This window comes from Protopterus annectens, chromosome 5.part0 (genome assembly GCF_019279795.1).
Source record: "Protopterus annectens isolate FY-2018-M chromosome 5.part0, PAN1.0, whole genome shotgun sequence".
NCBI classification, from domain to species: Eukaryota; Metazoa; Chordata; order Ceratodontiformes; family Protopteridae; genus Protopterus; species Protopterus annectens.
The window spans coordinates 1,634,638,959-1,634,661,743 of record NC_056735.1 but is presented as its reverse complement, the minus strand read 5'-3'; positions in this window follow the sequence as shown (position 1 = coordinate 1,634,661,743).

Sequence of the window (22,785 nt, the reverse complement as noted above, 5' to 3'; positions counted from 1 at the left end):
TTCCCTTGATTGCCATGCAGAAGATCTTTCTTTACCAGTACGTGACATTCTCATTGCATCTCATAAGTCTTCCACTAGAATTACTTATCTGAGCAAGTGGAAAAGATTTACCTGTTGGCTGAAAGATAAACAAGTAGATCCCTTCTCAGCACCAGTGTCATTAATACTAGACTATCTGGCCGACCTTTTCCAGTCGCATCTATCGGTCTCTACCATTAGAGTTCATTTGGCTGCAGTTTCTAATTTTCATGAGGGTGTCCAAGATTCCTCTCTTATGTCCCACAAATTGTGCAAGACCTTCATAAAAGGTGTGAATCATCTGAAGCCACCCTTTAGAAAACCTATTCAACCATGGGATTTATCATTAGTTCTACAAGCTCTGACAATGCCATCTTTCAAACCAGCCTCTCCTTGTGTCCTCACGCATTTGTCATGGAAAACCTTGTTTTTGGTTGCCATTACTTCTGCCAGATGTATTTCTGAGCTTCAAGCTTTATGTAGCAAGAGTCCATACTTGATTTTTCATAGAGATAGAGTGTCTCTGAGAACTAATCCATCTTTTCTGCCAAAAGTGATCTCTGAAATGTCCATTAATCAAACCATTGAATTGCCAGTTTTCTTTCCCGGTCATTCAAACAGAGGAGAGTATTGCCTACATACCCTAGATTGTGGGTAAGAGTTTAGCTTGAGAGTTTGAAGCTGACGCGAGCTTGGAAAATGGCCGGCTGGGTTCCGAGGTCGGAACCGATACCCATGCGTAATGACTGAACGAGGATCAACAATACAGATGGAACATTATGGTAAGACATAACTTCTTTTTTTCCAGGCTAAGTCAGTCCAGTTAAAATACCAGTATCACTGGAAGCTAGTATGTAATAGCACAAAGACAGAATATTTAAATCTGCACCCCTTTTATCAGTATGTGAGGGCCATTGGTGTTACTAAAATGTCAGAGACACCTGCTATGATTCTCTTATCTGCACCACTGTCCAAAGAATGAATGAATAAATATAATATAATATAGATATAAACATGTATAAAGAAATGATGTAACTTTAACCAAAAGAGTGTGTAGCACATGTGCACAACTGCCTTTGGGCTGTGGCCTAAACCAGCCATGTCCAAATAAGATTCTGTAGTGAACAGCCACAGAGCAGAACTATAGTTCTGCCTTCCTTACTCTGAGATCAGTGCCTTTTAGTGCCATCCTATGTAATTTGACTAAACTATTGCATTCACTCAAGCACGCACACACACACACACACACACACACACACACACACACACACACACACATACACACAGACACACTTCATGCATTTCAGAGCTACAACTCTTTCCTGATAAGGTAGATTCAGTCTCACCAGCCATACTATTCTGGCAAACCAAAGTTATAAATTATGTAGCCACTCTTAAAAATTAGTCAGTCTTGATATAGCGTCTTATAGCATGGTAAGCTAGCAAGGTTTCTCTCTCTTTGGAAGTTGGATACCAATAGCTAACAATTCCCAACATTATAACATTACTGTTATGTAAATTAATGGACTAGCTGCACACCTTTGGAACTGAATAAATTGAAAATTTTACTAGCAGAAAAATTAAGTAATACAATGTAAGAATTAGACATACATGGAATGTACAGTATTGCACAAGAAAACAAAATATTTCAAACTGAGAGGTGCTATTTAGAAAAACATTATTGTAAACAGCTATTTCTAACGCTGTCCACTAACTAAAATAATTAGCAATTTCTGTCTACTACTGTCTACAAAGTGCAAAACACACTGCAGAATAGAAATGAACATAATGTGTAGAGAAGTAGTCAGTCCTTAGGAAAGCACATGAAAGACACAGCTGTACTAGAAAATGACATCTGCTGGCTCTCTGGGAACAGTGTCACACCATCTGACCTTTGTACAGATGTCCTAGGATGACATTTAGCAGGCATAGTCCTTTCATACCCATCATCTTTTTCAGGACTCTGGTATTTACCTTTTCTCTCAATCATGAGTTAAACTCAAACAATAGTTTTTCTGAAAGGTTCCAGTTACATGAGGTAAGGCATTAAGTAACAAGAAACGAGAAAAGTAGCTTATTTATCTATGCTTGTGTGTGTGTGTGTGTGTGTGTGTGTGTGTGTGTGTGTGTGAGTGAGTGAGTGCATGCGTGTGTGTGAGTACCCTCCTACAGGAAAAAAAAGTTAAAGGTTATTTTGCATTTTATAGATATCTGCAACTTTTACAGTAAAATACATGAATATTTCTTACATCTTTTTCACATTTTACATTAAATAATTGTAATGTCTGTACAACTTTTCTATATTTTCATCTTTACTAAAAACTGGCGATTTTATTGTATTATTATATCTTTCACATTTCTCACATTCAGAACAGGCAAATTATATACATCTTTCACATTTGTTTACAGTAACAGATATTATCTCACTTACCAAAATCATTGTTAGTATTATACTTAATACTTTTTATTTTGATTCTTTAGTTTGTAATGAGTCTTAATTAAAAAATACTGCTTCTTCAAGTTCAGTTAACTGCAAAGACAGGAGAGGCAGGGAGACAAATTCTTTTAGAAAGCATCTCAAGATCTCATGCAAACCTGTGAGGGAGTAGAATAGCATAGAAATTCCACATAAAGAGAGGAAAAGTGAAGCTGTACTTTACATATGTATGACAGTGCAGGGATTATTTTGAAGGGAGTAAAACATACTCTGGGATAAAGATAAATTACATTTATGAAATGGCTATCTTTAAAACCTTTAAAATACCTTGAACTCCACTATACAATTAATCTTGGGTTTCTTAATTGGGGCTTCTTATTTAATTCTTTCACCCACATTCAGTCATTCACTCAAAATGTCCATCTAGGTTTTGTATTGATTGATAGCAGCATACAGTTTTGCTATATTTCAAGCAGGTATGTTCCAATGAACATATAGAGCAAATAGCCCACCGTAAAGTGCCCAAGAGAGAGAGAGAGAGAGAGAGAGATGCACACATATCCATATTTTTATGTGGCCTTGGTATATGTTTAAATTCTTTTGATTCAAGTTATGTAATATGTTGGTAGACTTTTGATTCAGTAGACTGTTCATTAAGCATAACAAGCATACCATCTATGTAAAACACCTGTTCATTAATACATTAAATACATCTGTTTCAAGCTGCTTCATCCATAGCCGCAATTGTTAAAGTTTTTATTTTCTCCATCATGGTTTTCCAAAATGTGATTCTGACAAATAAAACTTTAATGCTGTCTAAGGAAGAAAAAAGTATATTTGCTCCTAAATGAAACTCCAAATACTGGTATGCAAATGTGTTTTGTGTACTACAAAAATAAAGTATGTTATACATTGCAGCAAAGTGAACTAAAGAAGGCAGTGGCACCTAAGTTATTTTGCTTTCAGTGGAAGTGGATAATAGCAGAAATGAAAAACAGACATTTATTACATCAACCTTTATCAAGTTTAGGGTTGTAGGTGAAGTCAGACCACACACACACACACACAGGAAGTTTGGTAGATCACCAATCCATTTTGGGATGTGTACGGAAACCAGAGTACCCACCAAAAATCCACATAGTCAGAGAAAGGCATGCAGACTCCACAAAGAGGGTATACTAGTCAGGAACCAAATTACAGAACCAAGTATATGCTAAATGATGTACCACATTACCATCCTAAACAACTGCAATTTCTACTAAGGTAAGCAAAACAATTCACAAACATCACTACACATGAAAAGTTAATTTATCAGACAGACTGGTATAAAAATAGAAGCAAATAAACCTGTCTGTTTGCTGTAGAGAGTTAAAGCCCTGACTATAACCTAAATTACCTGAGTACAGTTAGCAGCTCAAGTGATGGAAGAGCCAGGCAGAGAGGGTAGGAAAGAGTGACAAATGCTGGCTAGTCTACACTGGGAGGGGGGGGGGGGTTGGTGGTCTGGTGGCTATTTTTGCAGCACGCAGTTGGAAACTTTCAGGTACAACAGTCATAATAAGTGATGTATGCTTGACTAGACTAGCAAACATTGGATAACAGCCTTCATTAGAATGGAGGTGGAGAGCACATACATGCTGAGGGATGGCATAGCTGGCCGTCGTTTTGACATGAACACCCACACCAGCCACCATGGGGTGGGATAGGCTATAATTAAAAAAAAATAACTGATTTATTCATGAATTATAGCCATTGTAACTGTCTCAAGACCCACGTGAAACAAATGGGCTGGTTGATCTTGGAGGGCTGAAGGTTGCCAGGTAGCAGGTGGGTCCTAAATAATACAAAAAAGTTGAAGCTTTTGCAAGAAATAAAAGAATGGGGAAAGGCAAAGAAAGTATATACAAATATATAAAAATTATCAGTGTATTATTTCAGGGTGAATGCACTTGCTTCAGGTGTTTAAACCTTTACTGAATATTTTTAAGGAATACATTTGTAATTCAAGATTTGTATTTGAGCTGTGCATCTTCCCGCAGCATATACATGAACTAAATTTTTCATAAGGGGATGTACAGAATGGTCCTTTTTATAGCTGCATAGCAAAACTGATATACCCTTAAATTAAGTCCTTGGATATTACATGATATATAAAAGTTTATGGAAAGACTTCTATAGTGACTCTAAAAGACAGCTAATAGAAATAACTTCTTCATGCAAATCATACCTCTCAACTGTCTAGATTTTAGTAGAAAATCCAGATTTTTGCATCATATTTTTGGTTTGTTTCTCAGAAAATTGTGTTTTTTTCTGGCAAATCAAAGGTAAATTATTGAGGACTGAAGTCAGAAAATAAGGATAGACATTTGAGTTTCAGCCTGCATACCCTTCAGAAAATTTGTGCTAATGCAAAACCTGTGATTCTATCAACTTTCTAAGTTTGTAAGAGCAATATTTTAAAAGTGTCCTTATTTTTGGCCTTTGTCCCCCCATTATTGGGGCTATGTCCAGATTTCTTGCTCTAAGAGGTTGAGATGTATGATGCAAAAAGCTTCTCTTCCCAGTCTGCTGGCCTGTCTCCTATAGGCTAAATTCATAAGAATTATGGGAAGTGGCTCAACTATGAAAGATTTTACTTCCGCTTGCATTGATATTGACAGAAGTTTATTACAGAGAGGATATAATGTGCTAATGCTACCCGGGTTCCCTAAGGAAACCGCATTAAACATAAGTTAGTCTGGATATTATGGCTGTAAATCTATCACTTGTCAGGTAGAATAAAGAAACTGTGAAATGATTTAGTACTAAATATACAGATCTTTAATTGTAGGTTGGCAGTATTTTTATGACACATGGAAAATTTCACTTTAAAGCAAATATTATTGCAAGTTGCCTGTCTTTGTTAATTGCTTTATTCATTCATATATGTATTTTCCTGTATGAGTTTTATCCCATTCATAGTCATAAGGGTGCCACACATAAACTAGGCAAACAATGGGAATAAGCCATAAAACCAGTGTGTTCCAGGATGCATGCTCACACTTGCATGTGCGTGTGCACACACACACACACACACACACCATGCACATATACTTGTAGACAATTTAGAGGAATGCCATACACATATAAAAAGGAAACCCTTGGCAAAAACCTACCTGGAGAGAGGGGGGACGTGGACTTTTCATATAAGGTGCACTAGCTAAGAAGGGCTGAGAACCAAGTTCTGTGCGACACTTCACAACTCATCCACAGAGTAATAATCTGCATCCCCATCCCCTGCTGAGATCTAAAGTGGTCAGCATTGCAGATCCAAGAGACCCTGTACCCCCAAAACACAATTAGCTATTTTTTGTATTAAAAATGACACAAGGTCATTTACATGTTGTGTAATGTTTAAGAAACATGATCTTTTATCTTCTCCCGCTTTCTTTTTTGCATTCTTTTGTGTTTGCTATTTGGTAGTTATTTATTTATCCATTTATGCAATATAAGATCATATGATGGTGTGAACTGACCTTCATTGGTGAAACCATATTTGCTTTAAAAGATTTATTGATGTCAACTTATTTATATTATAAATGTACAATGTCTCCTTTAAAAGCTGAACATTTAAGGTGCAAGCAGTACTTATGCTCATTATGTTTTTAACTGTCTGTTAATACCCTACAGCAACTGCCTTAAACAAATCTTCAAGAAAACCCTATGAAAAATAATCAGCATTTTTCAATAAACAAATGGTCTTGATAACTTTTGTACTATACTTCCATTATGCTCAGATGACATAGTCATTAACGGCTCCCCTCAAAGCATATTCTGGAACAGGCATAGTACTTATTTCTCATGAATGGTCCTATGCCATCCAAGAACTCATTGCATGTGCTGTCGTTACTCTCCTCTAATTCTTAAATGACCACTGTGGAAATGCACACTCGGATATCTATATATATATATATATATATATATATATATATATATATATATATATATATATATATATATATATATATATAGCTACAACAGGTCATCAATCATCTGTTGTCTCACAGACAGATGGTTGTGGCTTTTTGGTCATTCACCCCAATCTCAGACCACATTAAGATCATGTAATAGTAGAGATTAAGAAGTATCACCTTTTTTCCACACTGAACAGCGTATCACCCCTGCTGTGTAGACTGCACTGGCAACCTCTCTAGTATCATGTAAGGTACAGAATCTTAGTGTTGGTTTTCCAATGTCTATATAACTTGGGTCTGTTACACCTGGCGGAATTAATTGTTCCAGTTGGTCATTTTATTTCCTGGGGCAGCTAGGGGTTTTGCAGTCTTTTGATGTACAGTTTGCTTATCAGGCATCTCTGGTATTTACTACCTCAATGGTTGAGGGTATATTCCACATTGGCATCTTTCAAGAATTTTCTTTATTCATATTTGTTTGACCTAACCATTGGTGACATCCTTATGAATAGTACTTGCTTTTGTCTTGATTTGCCATTCTGTTTTAACATTGTTTAACTTGCATCATTTGTATTTTATTTTGCTGCTAAGTGTTTAGAGCACTCTGGTTCCTCCTCCTACTTCCTTTACATTTGCAATATGTGAATCGGCATTCTCCGAATTGCCCATAGGTGTGCACATAGTGTCTAAGTGAATAAGTGAGACTATATGTTCTTTCATATATTGGCATTCTATCCAGAATGGGTTTCAGTGCCTTGCACCTGGTGGCTTCTGGAAAAGGCTTTGGTGTTCCTATGATCCTGTAAAGGTTGAAGTGAGTTATTAGAACAATGTGTGGATACATGGATGGATGGATGGGTTTTAGTTACACAGTGCTTATCTGATGAACAGTTAAATAAATTTAAATTTCATGTTATCCTCAGTATCCACAAAAGCTGACATAGATGTGCAAAGGGGCTCTATTTTGAGCTAGGTGGTGCATTACTCTTCATCTGCAGACTTAGATTATTTGCTTTAGACAGACAACACCTTACGTAAATCAATTCCAAACCTCACAGGCACAACACATTCTATAGCCCACATCAGTAAGCATCTGGAATCATGGATTTGCACTTTCCAGCTGTCTCAGTAGCCAGCCTGGTTGAAATGGGCATCTTGAGACAATGTCACAATTGTCACGTTTACTGACATTCACCTACTATTTAAACCAGTGGGCACCATGTGTGAGCAATGTAGTTAGTTGTAAAATGTTATTGGAGGCTAAGGTCTTACACAAAGCCAGGACAAATAATAAGCAGATAGTCAGTACCACACAACACCCCACTAAACAAGCATATGCATTTTAGACCAAAAACATAGACCGTCATATACAAACAAAAAGCCACAAAACAGATGAACCAGAATGGCTTCAGTGGTGAAAAATCGATCCACTAGATGTATAATATGTAACAAAACGATTTATTAGCAACACACAGAGAAAAAAATGAAATAAATGAATAATATTAAACCAACTGAGTCAAAGCCAAGCACATTACATTATTTATTAAGTCTCTTGGATGTTCTATTTTTATAAACATTTCTTTTAGTAAATCACATTAATTCAGAAAAGTGTCAAAGCAAGATATCATACGGGCTGCTCTTACAAACTGGCCCTTCACTACCACTCTTTTTTGTTTGTAAGGGTGTGCACTATCAAAGTGTAAAAAACTATTAGAATAAGATTCCTTCTAATATATTTCTGATACAAATTTACCTAACTGTCTATCTTTTATTAATTCAATATCCAAGTATGAAATTTCTTCTTCACCAATGTTATGGGTGAATTTAAGAAAGGGTGTTGAATTATTGATGTAATTTAAAAATTCATCAATAAGGTCCCTTGGACCAACCCAAACGATGAAAATATCATCCAAAAATCTGACATACATTCTACAATGTTTAAACAGATTTTATGTGACACTTTCATTTATAATAATAGTTCTTTTGTCACTATTAACAGTAAAACAGGTACTTTTCCGTGTATGAATTGTAATAGATGTTCATACATTTCATCACAACAAGTTTACACTCATCCATTTTAAAATTTTAAGTTTATTCCTAGGTTTCATGCCACCTGTTTAACAAAAAATTTAATATATTTAGCAACCTGTAACAAATGTACAGCTTTTTATGTTGGCCTTACTAAACGGAGGCTAACAGACAGAGTTTATAATCATCTTTATGAAATCAAGAGAGGTTGTGAAAATAATGCCTTAGCTTTACATATTAAAGACAACAAAGATCATGTTTTTTATTTTAGGATTCTAGAAGTAGTCTCAATGAATAAGAGAAGAGGAGATACTAGCAATGATTTAGCTGTGGCAGAGTTAAAGTGGATTTTTAGGCTTGGAGCTCATCTTTCTCCAGGTCTAAATAAGTTTGTTTCCATCAAACCTATTTTAAATAATAGATTGTGATACACAATTACCTTCATACCTTCAGAAGGAAAATAAACAGTTTTCATATAATTTTACATAATTGTATATAATATAAATTGTAGATATACAGCTATGTTTTAACATTCTAATATTTTTACTTAACAAAGATTATAGTGTGTCATTCCAGCTTTAATTATGGCACTTTAGAATGTTTAGATCTAATAGACACACAGATATACTTCAGTTTATAATATTTATTAACTCATATTTATTAAACATTTATTTATTTATTTAGTCATGATTACATATTCATATACCTATTTATATTTATACTTTTATTAACTACCCATTTTTGCAGCTACAATACATATAGTTTTTATACACATATATCTTGTTTTAATGGAATATTTATTATAATGTATGATGAATTGTGTGCTGAAATAGTTTTCTGTCAAAGCAGTAACCTTATTTTTAAAAAAATAAATAGTCAGTTTTAATTGTGTTTTAAAAGTGGTCTACATATGTATTTTAAAAGGTTGTGTTATTTTAAAAGGTTGTATTATTTTATACAAGAAAGTTTCCCATAGCAAAGGGACTAGTGAATGTTACACAACTTTTTTGTATTTACTATGGAATGACATCACGTAGAATTGTTTGGATAGGATTTATTCATTTAATTAATTAACAAATTGATGATTTAATGAGCTAAATTCCCGCCAGTTTTAGTTTAAAAGAGAGAGTTTTTAACTTAAAATATTATCTGATGAAGCGTAGTCTTACCTACGCGAAAGCGCTTATCATTTCTCTTGTTACATGGAATAAAGTTTTACTTCCTTTTTTGCAACCACGGAATTACGGAGTTTTATTTCAACATTTACATCGTGGTGAGACCAATTTCTTTTTGTTTGATTTTGTCTTGGACTTGTGAATTTTGGTCTCTTCATTAGAGCAGTTGCATCTTTCAATCTTCATGTTTAAAAAAATGTGATTCAAAAACAACTCTCTTTTTCCATTGTAGCATCACCATATTGGCATAAAGGCCACCACAAGGGGAACCCATAGCAACACCAACCATTTGTATAAAAATTCTTTGTTAAAAATATACAATTATTTTTTAAAACAAGATCAAACAGTTGTTCAAACACATTAATCCTGGGTTGGGTATCCCTTTTTCAGGTAAATAGTCACATACCCATTCTACCCCTGCATCATGAGGTATTGAAGTATAGAGGTCCTTTACATCAATGGTTACAAAGAAGCCACTCTCTTTGAATTCCAAATTATTGATTCTCTTCAAAAACTCCCATGAGTGCCTACATATATTTGTCTCTTCAGCCACATACCTTTTTAGGTTAATGTCTATATATCTAGCTATAGGGTAAGTAATAGAACCTCATCCATTGACAATAGGACGCATTGGTGGGTCAGACACATTTTTATGCATTTTAGGCAATCCAAAAATGCATGGGGTAACAGGGTGGTGAACAGATAAAAAATTAAACTCATCAATTGACATAGAACTTTCAGTGAATAAATCATTCAGGTCATTCCTAATCTTGTTGTATGTTTGATTTAATTCATTTAAAGAAATTTTTTCTGTAAGCATCATCCATTAGAATTTTTAGCATCCTCTCATTGTAATCTCCTATGTCCATAATTACAATACCACCACCCTTATCTGGTTTTATAATTCTTATGTCCTTATTGTATCCTAATTTATTCAAACTGTCAAATTCAGCCTTATTCAAATTAGAAAAATGAACATTTTTATCTAAATTCCTGACATCAACTTCACATATCTTGTCAAACATTGCTATAGAAGGTTGTAACAATGGATTATATGTACTCGAAATGTGTAATGGGTTACTAACATGCTCTACAGCTCTAAATAACACATTTAGATTCAGTTTTCTTACAAAGTGGCGAAGATCCACTAATGTACGTGCAATATCAAAGTTCTTCAAAGGCACAAAGGTTAAACCTTTAGACAATAAGTCACAATCATTCACATTTACCTCCAATGAAGAGATATTATATACATTAAAATCCCCTTTCATGTTTTTTAAAATTGAACAATTTAATACATTATTAACCTGTGCATTTAGTTCCATCCTCAACGTCCCCCCTCCACCCCCCTGAAAAAAATTATGTTTGACCCCCCTCAATGTCTGTTTACTGTGAACAAAGTCTGCCCTTGCTGGTTCTGATTGTACCTGTCCCTCAGTCTCTCTAACCTCCTCAGTGGGGGAAAGTTCTCTTTGTCCAAAAACGACTCTTTGTTATTCTCATCACCCATATTGGTCTGTGTATCAGTCCTCCAGACCTGTGATCAGGGTGGCTGAGGATAAGCAGTATTATTGCTATGTTGTGCTCTGTCACTTTCAAATTTCCTGTTCTTGATAGAAAAATTTCTTGTTCAATAGTTCTAAACATTCTGTTGTAATCAAAAATATTATTAGGGTGAGACGCATCCTGTACAATCCTTCTATCAAGTTCTGTGGCTTCTTTTATCAGGTCAGTTAAAAGGAGTTCATTATGCCTAATAACAAGCTCCATATATTCATAGCCATGCTTGTCAAACAAGCAAAGCAATTCTTTGTGGAAATCAGAACCAGCCATTAAACCTGAGGGAAAACGCTACATGCGTAAACTTGGGTACTAGTTTGTGTTTCAAACACTCTCTGAAATAAGTATTATCAAGTTGTGTTTTTTTTTATTTTTAACAAAATGTGATCTAATCTCTGTAGGTTACATTCATAAGTAACAGTACTTACAGGTTCATTGTATGACAAAGTCGTTTCTTCTCCCAACCAGTCATTCATGTTAGTAGGGGAGTTGAAATTAGAATCATTACCTAACCTAAACCACAAAGGCCTCCTAAAAGTAACCTAAGAAACACCTTCACCAGCCTCACAAACACAGAGCACAGGCAACACCTACAGAGAAACATGCATCTGAAAGTCATGCTGACTCGGTTCAAAAGCCCAAAAAGCAAACTTCTACACAATCCCATGACCTAGTCATAGGTGACTCCACAGTGAGACACACCAGTGTACCACCCATCAGTCTGTGTAAGGAGTAGGTCATGGTCATTTGCTTATCAGATGCCAGGATCTGCCACATTAGTTAAGCACTGAAGTCCTTCCACCACAAGTACACATATGACACAGTAATGTAAATGAGTCGAGATGCATTTCACTGGACTATATGGAAACAGACACTAGGGAGGTCTTAGAATATGTCTGAAGATGGCATGAACCTGACCTTGAACAGTTCTCTACCATTGCAAGAATGATGCCACAATACAAGGAAAAAATGTTTTCAACAATTGGCTTAGCTTTTGGTGCTATTCAAAGGGGGTACAATGTATATCAGCTTTGTATGAGATGGCAGACAGTTCTAACTGCTTTGCCAGGAATGCCCTGTACCTCTCTCAATAAGGCTTTCATATAGGTTCATAGGTTCATACTAGGCTATCTGCCGTAGGGCATTTATAAGCCTAGCCAGAGTGTGTTTGGCTTTCGCCACCCATTTTAAATTAATTTTGCTATGCCCTTTTTCGAGGTTAGTATACTGTGCCTCTATCTAACAGTGACACAGAAGTGATACCCAGGGTAAACCTACAATCTCCCATCCACTCATCAAGATTCCTCTTGAAGAGCATCAATGAGGGACTCTGCCTAACCTGGACTGGGATTTTATTCCAGAGTGAAGGGAGCCTCTGGGTTATGAATCTGTCCCTCCAGCATGTCCTATTTATTTCAGTGCTGAGGTTCAAGTCTCTCAAGCGCGTAGCTCAATGGGATTTGGATTTTCTGAGGTGCAGCATGTCCATTAATTCCGGGTTGGACATGGCTTTATACATCAGGCACAGATCGCCTCTGAGCAGGCGGTATGCCACTGAGTAGAGCTGGAGTTTCTTTAACCGGGCAGCATATGGCATCTGTTTGAGCCCTTTGATCTTCTTGGTGAGGTACTTTTGGGATCTTTCCAGTTGCTGCAGGTGTCTGGTAAGGTACATCCCAAAAGGGGCATTGTACTCAATTATGGGCCTGATGAGGGATGAGTAAAGAGGCACGATGACCACCCCTGATCTAGATGTGAATCCCTTCATGATTAGGTGGGCTATATAAAATGTTTTTCTAACCACTTTGGCCACATGGTTGTCAAATGAGAGATTGCTATCAACTTGGGTCCCCAGGTCCCTAATTACGTCTTCTGTACTTAATGGATTACCACCTATGTGGTAATTTGTGGGCACTTTGTTTTTGCCAAAGGGGATGACTATACAATTTTTGGCGTTTAACTTGAGGCCATGGCTCTGGCACCAGTTGTCTGTTTCTATGAGGCCCTTTTGGAGGATGCTTGTGTCGGCTGGAGAGTCGATTATGGCGCCCAGTTTGCAGTCATCTGCAAACTTGGTCAGCCACAGTCCTTCCGTGTTGGCCTGTACCTCCGAGAAATATATACCGAACAAGAGAGGTCCCAGGACTGAGCCTTGTGGGATGCCACTTATAACTGGTTTGGAGTCTGACTCCAGCAATTCTAACCATGTGGGTTCTGTCCTTGTGCCAGTTTGCAACCCATCTAGTGACATAGGGGTTTATATTTAAGCTGGTGAGCTTATCTATAATGCCCGAGTGGGGTATTGTATCGAAGGCTTTTGCGAGGTCCAGGTAGTCTGTGTAGACCACCTTCCCCTCATCAATGGCTTTGGTGACTGTTTCAAAGAAATCAACCAGGTTTAAGAGGCAGGATCTGCCCTTAACAAAGCCGAACTGGGTAGGATCCAGTGTCTGTAGGTCCCCAATATCTTTATTTATGAGGTCCATGATGATCCTTTCCACTCTTTGGGTACATATCCTGTAGTAAGGCTGAGATTGAACAGTAGTTTTATGTTTGGGTTTAGCTCTTCTTGGAGTTCATGTAGGATGCATCCCGGGACACCGTCTGGTCCCATTGATGCTGTGTTTTTTGCTTTGGAGAGGGCAGCTCTTACCTGAGCATCTGAGATGTCAGGGGGGCAGCACTCTGCTGGGATAGATATTTGCCCTTTTGGTGGAGAGGGGGAGGAGAAGTTTGCGCTGAACCTGTCAGCTAGGATGTTGGCAATGTCTGTGGGTTCAGTGTATTTTTTGTCATTTTGGACTAATTCTAAGCATATCTGGGAATTCCCACCCAGGTTCCTAACATAACTAAAGAAAGCCTTGTGATTATCCTTAGTGTCCTGTGAAATTTTTCTCTCAAAGCTGGCCTTAGACGATTTTATGAGTGCCCGTAGTTTTTTGCTAATACTGATCAGAGATGCCTTCCCTTTTTGGGATTTTGCTCTATCATGTAGTAGCTTCCTCCTTCTGTTGTATAGTTTGTTTATGGCTGTGGTCCACCAGACAGGACATCTGCCTTTGGAGGACTGGGTCTTGGTTTTATTTGGGATTGCATGATCCATGCATTCCTGAAGGTGTTCATAGAATGCGTTTATAAAGGATTCTGTGGTCTGGGCTGTATTTTCCACAGGCCCGGGGGCTTTGAAGGATTCCACCTCAGTTTTGAGGAGTGTGAAATTTGCTTTAGAGAAGTTTTTCACTGTGGTTTTCAGGGCAGGGGGTGGAGTTGGGATGTGAATATCCAGTGAGATTAGTTTATGGTCTGATCTTACCAGTGAGGGATACACTTCTGGTCTGGAGCATAGAGTCCCCATGTTGGTGATGATCAGGTCCAGTATGTTTTCCCCTCTTGTGGGAGTGGTAACAAGTTGTTCCATAGCATTTGAGTTTATAAATTCTAGGAACCTTTGGGATAGGGTGTTGGAGCTAGAGTAATGCTCCCAGTCTATGTTTGGGTAGTTGAAGTCACCCAATATAATGGTGTTTGGAGAGACCTTCATATTTTCCAGTGTTCTCAGGAAGGCCAAGTGGGGTTCCTGAGTTTGGGAGGGTGGTCTGTAGCAGGCTATAAACTGGAAGGCAGTTTTACCCGCTGTTAGTTGCACATGGATATTCTCTGATGCTTCGTGCTGTGCCACCAACCTGGAGGTGTGGATATCTTTGACGAATATTGATACTCCCCCTCTTTTTGTGGATCAGTCCAAGTTTTGGGGCCGAAAAGCATGGTATGAGGTATAACCTGGTAGTGCCGGGGTGCTCTCAGGAGCCTTGAACCAGGTTTTTGTTACTGCACAGATATCGATGTTCTCCATGCTAAGGAGAGTTTTGAGTGCGTGCATCTTGAGGTTTAGACTTCTGGCATTGAGTAGCATTACTCTTAGTTTCTTATCCCTTGTGATACCTATGGTGGTGGGTTTGTCTTTTGATCCTTGCCTAAAAAAGGCACTGTGGGGGTAGCAAGAGCCTTTGCCAATATCCAAAAGCTCCGGGGTGACAGGTGCAAGCCATCCCTAGCGAAGCATTGTGGCTTGTCGAGCATGTCATCCCAGGCTGAAAGGCATTGGATCCCCTTTGAATGACACCAATACTTAAGCCAATTGTTGAAATTGATCATCTTGTCTTCATATTGTGGCATTATTCTTGGTGAGAGTAAGATGCTACTCAAGGCCAGGGTCATACCGGCCTGGGCTACATGCTCAGAGAGCTCCTCTATGTCTCTTTTCATGTAGTCCAGGGAGGTACGTCTCAGGTCATTCACACCAGCATGGACAATGACTGAGTCATATTTGTATTTGCCTTGGAGTGACCTGAGTGCTTGTGTTATGTTGCGGATCCTATCGCCCAACAGGCAGCTCACCGTGACCTTCTCCTTGTTCAGCCTGGTGAGCAGGACGTCAGTGTGCCTGACGATAGAGTCACCTATTACAAGTGTATCAGGTGTGTTGTTTAGCCTTAAGGGCTGTGACTGTTCGGCACACTGGCTTTGTGAGCTATGTGTTGCACGTGTTTTGTTTTGGGGTAGCGGTTGCTTGGGTGCCTGCTTTGGAGGTCTCTGCTGCTTAGGCAGATTTTTATTTAGAGCCTCCAGTATGTTTTTGTGTTTATGTGTTTGGTGTGCTGTCGTGGTAGGTCTATGTGAGACTGGAATTGTAGTGAGTATGGTTTCCTTCTCCTCCTGACTGGTTTTGCCAGTACTGAGTTGAGAGAGCTTTGCCTCCAGTATGGCTATATGGTTGCATCTCTCACATGTGTTGGAATTTGTTGGGAGGAGGAGAGGGTTGTCTGTGTACATGAGGCAGTTGTAACATTGCCTCAAGATTCCCAGATTCACCAGCTGGACCGGAGAGTAGATTGACAACTGACCTTTGGACATGCTAGAATAGTATTGGGAATTCCTTTATAATTGAAAAAAAAGGGCCAATGGGGAACAAGGTACTCAAGGGGAGTTTGTGAGCGTGTAGTGCTTTTAATTTTTTATTGCTTTACTGAGCAAGTGCCAGGTATCTTAAATGCAATGTCTTACAGGTAACTTAAATGCAAAAATGACAAACAGTAACTTTCTTTCAAGTGAAACAAGGAAATAAGTACAGTAAGCAATGCAGATATCACTAGAGATCCACAGAAGCGCTGAAAAGTCACGTTTTAGGTGGAATTAGCATTTCAGGGAAATAAGCAAACAAACAACAAGCATACAAACAAAGCTAGATTCAGCAGGCCTGGATCTAGTCTATGCTACAGCAAACAAGGTGTACCAATTTCAGTAAGAAACAGTTCAAATATGCAGGCACTATAAGCCTTTAACCAGAAATTCCCAGCTCAGAAGGGCAGAGTCCAGCCTCTCCTCCCGCAAGAGTGTAGACCACGAACCTTCTTAATGTAAAATAACTGGCTTGAAGCCCAAGTGCTTAAACCAGAACTAATACACTTTTATAATAATAGACACTGAGCCCTCAATCAGCACTTCCCAATTTAGAAGGATGTAAGCTACCTGTCCTGCCACCACAGTGCAGGCCACAAACCTTCCTAATGTAAAACAACTGGTCTGAAGCCCAAGTGCTTAATCCAAAAGACTTAGAATGATAGCTACACTTTAATCAAGTTACTACCAAGCAGTAATAAATACAAAGCCTTTTACAACCCCATAGTGTCATTTTTTTAGGCAATGTCAGTCTTCTGAAGATTCCAAAATAATAAAACAGAATCCAGATAACATTATGGTAATGCTGCTCAGTGTTTGGAGCCTTAAAAAAACTTCACTCCCTACCAGCAAATGTACTCCATACCCTGTAAAGCATTGATATGTGTATCATCACAGAGACCTGATTCAAAACCAACCAAAACACTCTATCAGTGCATGGTTTTAAATGCCTGTCTTACATTCAGGCCCACTACATTAGACATAGGCACTAAAAGTGGTGGTGTCTCCATATTCTTAAAAATTCACCTTCAGACTCAGACAAGATAACAACCTAGAACTCTTTCATGTCCAACTTAGTATTAACAAAACCTCATATCATATCATATCATATTATATCATAGCTAGCTATAGGACCATCTCTATGTCCCCCTCAACCCACATCTCCTACCTAACAAGTATGGAATTCCTCTATATTAAACCAAACTTCATTCCCTTAAGAGACTTCAACTATGCCTCCATACACCGGGAGACTTCTACATCCTCAAATATCTATGCTTGGACATTTCTGGACTTCATCAATGAAAACTCTTGAGTCAAGGTAATCTGTACCACAACCAGAGGTGACAAATCCTGGCTTTGGTCATTGCCAATATGGAGTAACACTGCTCCCCACCAATTGTAACTCACCCTCTGGTCAAATAAGACCACAAATCAGTCACATTCACCATAAGAATGAGGCCTGAAGCAACTTCCAATACCTTGGTATTTAAAGATTATGTGAAGAGTAATCCACTAAAAGTGAGTGATGATCTAGGTTAATTCAAAAGCCCCTTCCATCTTGACAGCCCCAATGCTTATGGGAATCATTTTTCACCAAATTCTATGCACGTGTAAATAGCTACATAGATGCATATCTCACCCTCAGAAATAAATACAATAGCAAATTCAAAAATAAACTTGTATGGTGGAAGTATAATATAAACAGGCTCCGTGATAAATGAAAAAAAAAAAAAAAAACTCATGGCACACAAAAATAAATTTTACTCTCAAGATGCCAAAAGTGCTCTTACTAAATTAAACAAGGAACTCTGGATCCTGATCAAATCAACAAAAGCCAGATACAAGGTAAAAGTACCCACCAGGCAAAGGATAACCACACAACTTTCTTTAATTATGTTGGAAACTTCAAAAATAATACCTAGCACTATACAAAACCGCGGTAGTGGTGCTGCGGTAGCGTTGTCGCCTCACAGCAAGACGTTGTCCCGTTCGATTCTCAGCTTCTGTGTGGAGGCATGCATGAATGGGCGTGCCTTCGTTGAAGGCTGTGCATCAGGGCTGGTAACTCGGCATGTAAAAATCCACTACCAAACATTAGCGGACCGGAGTTCCGCTGTGGCGACCCCTAACCAGGATAAGCCAAAAGATACAACAACTACACAAAACTAGAAGTTAATGCTATTACATTCTCAGACCCAAAAGACATTGGCAGTTTACTAGCAGATAAATTTCACACCTCCCTCCCTTCTCTTCAGTGTTCTCAGATCACATACCCACATCTACATTCCTCTCAACTTTCTCAAGAACAAGTCATTAATGTGTTGTTTAAGGCCAAGAACACTATTTTGTATGGACTCAGGCAACATATCAGTCATAGCTTGGCTTGTCAGATTCCCTACAGAGTCTATTCAATATCAGCTTCAAAACAGGCTTCATGCCAGATGAATGGAGCACAGCAACAGTTATTCCCTTGCCCAAATGTGGGGGCTTCAATCCTGACCAGTCTTAGCTGTAAGGCTATAGAGCGAATCATTATGGAATTAATAAATGAGGATATAGGTAACCTACAGACTCTTGACCCAAGCCAGTCTGTATTCATCAAGTGTAAATCCTACTTACTTAACCTGATTGACTTCTTCAAAAAAGTTACTGTAGCAAAGGATAAGTGCAAACCAGTACTCACTACATATCTAGACCTTGCAAAGGCTTTCAGCACCATCCTCCACTCAGGTATTGTCACTAAAATCTCTGATGTAATATAAATCCATAGGAATAGCAAATTGGATCAGAAACAGAGCCCAGGAAACAAAGACAGGCAGCTCTACCTTCTCCAAAAGACCAGTCTTTAGCAGTGTCCCACGAGGTCCACTCCTTGGACTACTCCTCCCTGGCATTTACTTCTCAGAGGTCAAAGCTACTGTTAAAGGTATATAGCTGATCAAGCATGCAGATTACTTGGTGCCATCATAAACTCCTTAGAGGATATCATGATCCCCCAAGGGGACCTGTCCCAAAGAAATAGCTGGTGTCAAAAACATGGACTAAATCTAACTACCAAGAAATGCATAATTGTATCTTTCAGCAAGCATGACTTCCCTTATAAGTATCACATTGACAGCACATTCCTGAACCTGGATCCTGTAGTCAGGGATATGGGAAGCTATGTCAGCAATGAACTGTTCTTTGATTGCCACATATCCAGTATTGTGCGGAGGTCCTTTTTCCTTTCACAGTTATATCTAAAGGTATGGGGCCCAGTTTGGCACTCTTTAGGCTGATTGTTGAGTATAATGCCCCTTTTAGTATGCACTTATCCAAACACTTGTCACAACTGGAATGACCACATCATTTACTCACTAGGAAAATCAATGGTCTAAATCAGAAAAACTGTGCTGATTGTCTCAAAGCTGTTTCTCTCTTTTCAGTACACAAGATATGAAATCACCTTTGATAGTCAATAGCTAGACAAACAGATTCTTACATGCATAACTACAGTGTGGAAGGAAGTAAACCTAAATAAGCCCTGTAAGGGAAAGCTTCTGGATCATACGGGATTCTATTAAATTATACCAACACCTTCAAGTTTAGTTCTCATGTGTATCAAACAAGACCACAAATATATTAAAAGGTGAAACCCTAGTTCTGCAAGAAACATGGAAATGTATAAGCCAGAAACCACTGAAGACCAGCTTCAGATCCTTGCTAGGTAAAGTTATATGCAAAGATCAGTATAAGTTCATGTCAGAAAGGTAACCCCAAGAGAGTATATTAACAAATAAGCCCTTTTATATGCAAAGCAAAGAGAGAACATACACCATTTTTATGTTTAAGTATGGGCACAATAAATAATTTTGATAAAGTAAGACTACTTTTTGACTCCCTGTCTTCTATAAAACTAATATTCCTGATCAACCAGTTCCTATCATTGCCCTTTGTAGTACATATCCATCCAGCTGTGTCTGTCTGTATATAGATCTGTCTGTCTTTATATATGAGGGATCTACATATTCAGTAACCTACCTAAAACTTTTAATCTCAAGAGGGAAGCTAGACAAGAAAGAATATCTGATACCCCTTCTGTTTTTGTTTTTTTTTTTTGTTTGTTTTTTTGTCTTTAAGTTGGAACCCTTGGCCAAAAACATACCTGACTTTCAGGGAATCACCTTAGCCCGAGTATATTAGTAATTATACTAGTAATTCGAAAGTATCCCCTTCCTGGCTTCTGAATATATTAAATATATCTGTCTCCCTCTCAGGATAGAAAATATGTGGTAATGCAGCAGCACAAATTTGCATGATTTCAACTCCCTCAACAAGGCTTATAGAAAATCCAGTTTGGTATAAAGCTACTTCAAATATATACAGATCCAGGATCAACTAGCCTTAGACAAATGATTATTCAAGCATAGGATTTATATCCTGAGCACATTAAAATATATTGAAAATTACAGAACTAGGAAATTATTATTAAAACACATGATTTAAAACCTGAGCACATGAAATCACATTAGAAACTGAAAACTATCATTATTATTAGTTAACAATCCCAAACAAAAAGATATAAGAACTACAGATGGTTCATGAGTGATGACTAGGCTAACAACCCTAGTGGGCTTTTTTAAGGGTAGCCATGTTTCCAAAATGTACTGCACAGGATTTCATACCATAAGATTTTATAGGGGTATCTATAACTTGGCGTGAGTGGTCAAGCTTTTACCAGCCTCCTGTTTCTATTGGAGACATAGGTGCCAGACAAGGGGTATGCTTGAATAAGTGCATGTGGATTGGGAAGCTTTTTCCAGAGAAGGGTGATCTCTGAGAGATATACCTATCCATCCAACAAATGTTATTTATGTTGCAGACAAGGTTTACATCCCCAGCTCTGGTATTTCTGATAATATTTGTTTTGCAGATGTGTAAAATATCCATCAGGACTGGATTAGATGATGCTTTGTAGAGTAAACATAGATTGCCTCTCCACAGTCTGTAGGATATTGAGTAAAATGGTTGGGCTTTGAGGCAGTGCTCATAGGATATGCTGTCTATAGCATGCATTCTTTTTGTGAGGAGCCACTGTGGAGACTCAATTTCTTGCATATGTCTGAACAGGTACATACCTGAGGGGTATTGTGCTCATTGATTGGTCTATCGAGGCCTGAGTACAATGGAACAATGACATCTTTGGAAATGGATGGTATACCATTGCCTGTAATTTGGACAACATAAAATGGTTTTGTTATCACAGTGCACACATAATGGATAAAGGCCAAGTCATTACCTACATGGATGTATTATCAATGCAATAATTACCAGGGGTGGCTGTCTTTCCAAAAGACAATATTATGCATTTCCTGGCATTTAATTTTAGACCATAACTCTGACATGAGTTATTAGTCAGTGTCAGACCTTCTTGCAGGGGATTTGTGTCTTTGGGGGATTCTATGACTGCTTATTTTGCAGTTATCTGTGAACTTGGCACAAAGCCTGATCGCAGACTGTGGTTAAATAGTGATTCTAGTGGGTCCAACAGATCATGTCTCATGCTATTAAGGAGGCATCTTACAATATTATAGGGGCCCATCAATGTAGTGATTTTGGCCTTGGAGAGTGCTTGAGGACCTCTTCCTTAGTGATAGTTTGGGAAGTTATAATTGGAGGTATTTCTTGAGAGGTGTTTGAGAGAGAAAACAGCGTAAAGTTGGAGGTTTGGAGCTGAATTTGTCAGCCAGTAGATTTGCTATATCCTCCAACTCAGTACAGGTCTCTTAATTTACAATTAGTTCAGTTCATTGTTGTGCATTGCCTTTGAGATTGCAGACATAGGTGAAGAATACCCTGTGATTGTTCTTAGCTCGAGGGACTACTTTTACCTTAAATTTATTTGGCTTTGGTACACTTCATCCCTTGAGCTACTTATTTAGTCTGATGAGGCAGTTACCTTGCTGGTCATTGCTGTTTCTGTTTTTGGCCATGATTTTCTTCCTTTTGTTATTTAACCTATTGATGTTGTGATTCCACCATGGTGGCTTATTTTTTGAATTTGTCATATGCTTATTTCAGGTAGGTACTGCTGCCTCTAAACAGCTATATACATGATTGTAAAGGTTTTATGTGAACAATTCTACATATATAGCAATGTTCTCTGGGTTTGGGGTAGAGGGCTTGAAATGTTGCCTGGGTGTCACTTAATAGCAGTAGGTTTGCCTTGGAATAATTACTAAAAGTTGCAGGGTTATCTGGCGTCCTAGGTTTTATTTTTATTTTGAAGAAGACAAATTTATGATCTGATCTGTTACACTCGGGGTGGGGGTGGGGGTTAAAACATTCTCCCATGTTGGTGAGGACTAGGTAAAGGATGTTGGTATCCATAGGGGGAGTACAGACTAGCGGGTCCAGGGCATTTGTGTTGACAAAGTTCAGGGATCTTTGGGCCTGCCTGTTTGGGGCCATGTATAATGCCCTATTTATATTGGGATATTTGAAGTTGCCTATGAGTTTGGTGTTGGGTTGAATGGAGAGTGGCTTCCATTCATTTCACTAAGCAGTGTGAGTTTCCTGGGTCATAGAGTGGAGCCTATAGCTTGCAAGGATATGGTATGGGACTTTGCTTATTGTGAGTTGTACAGGCAGAAGCTTATATGTATAATATGCTTGA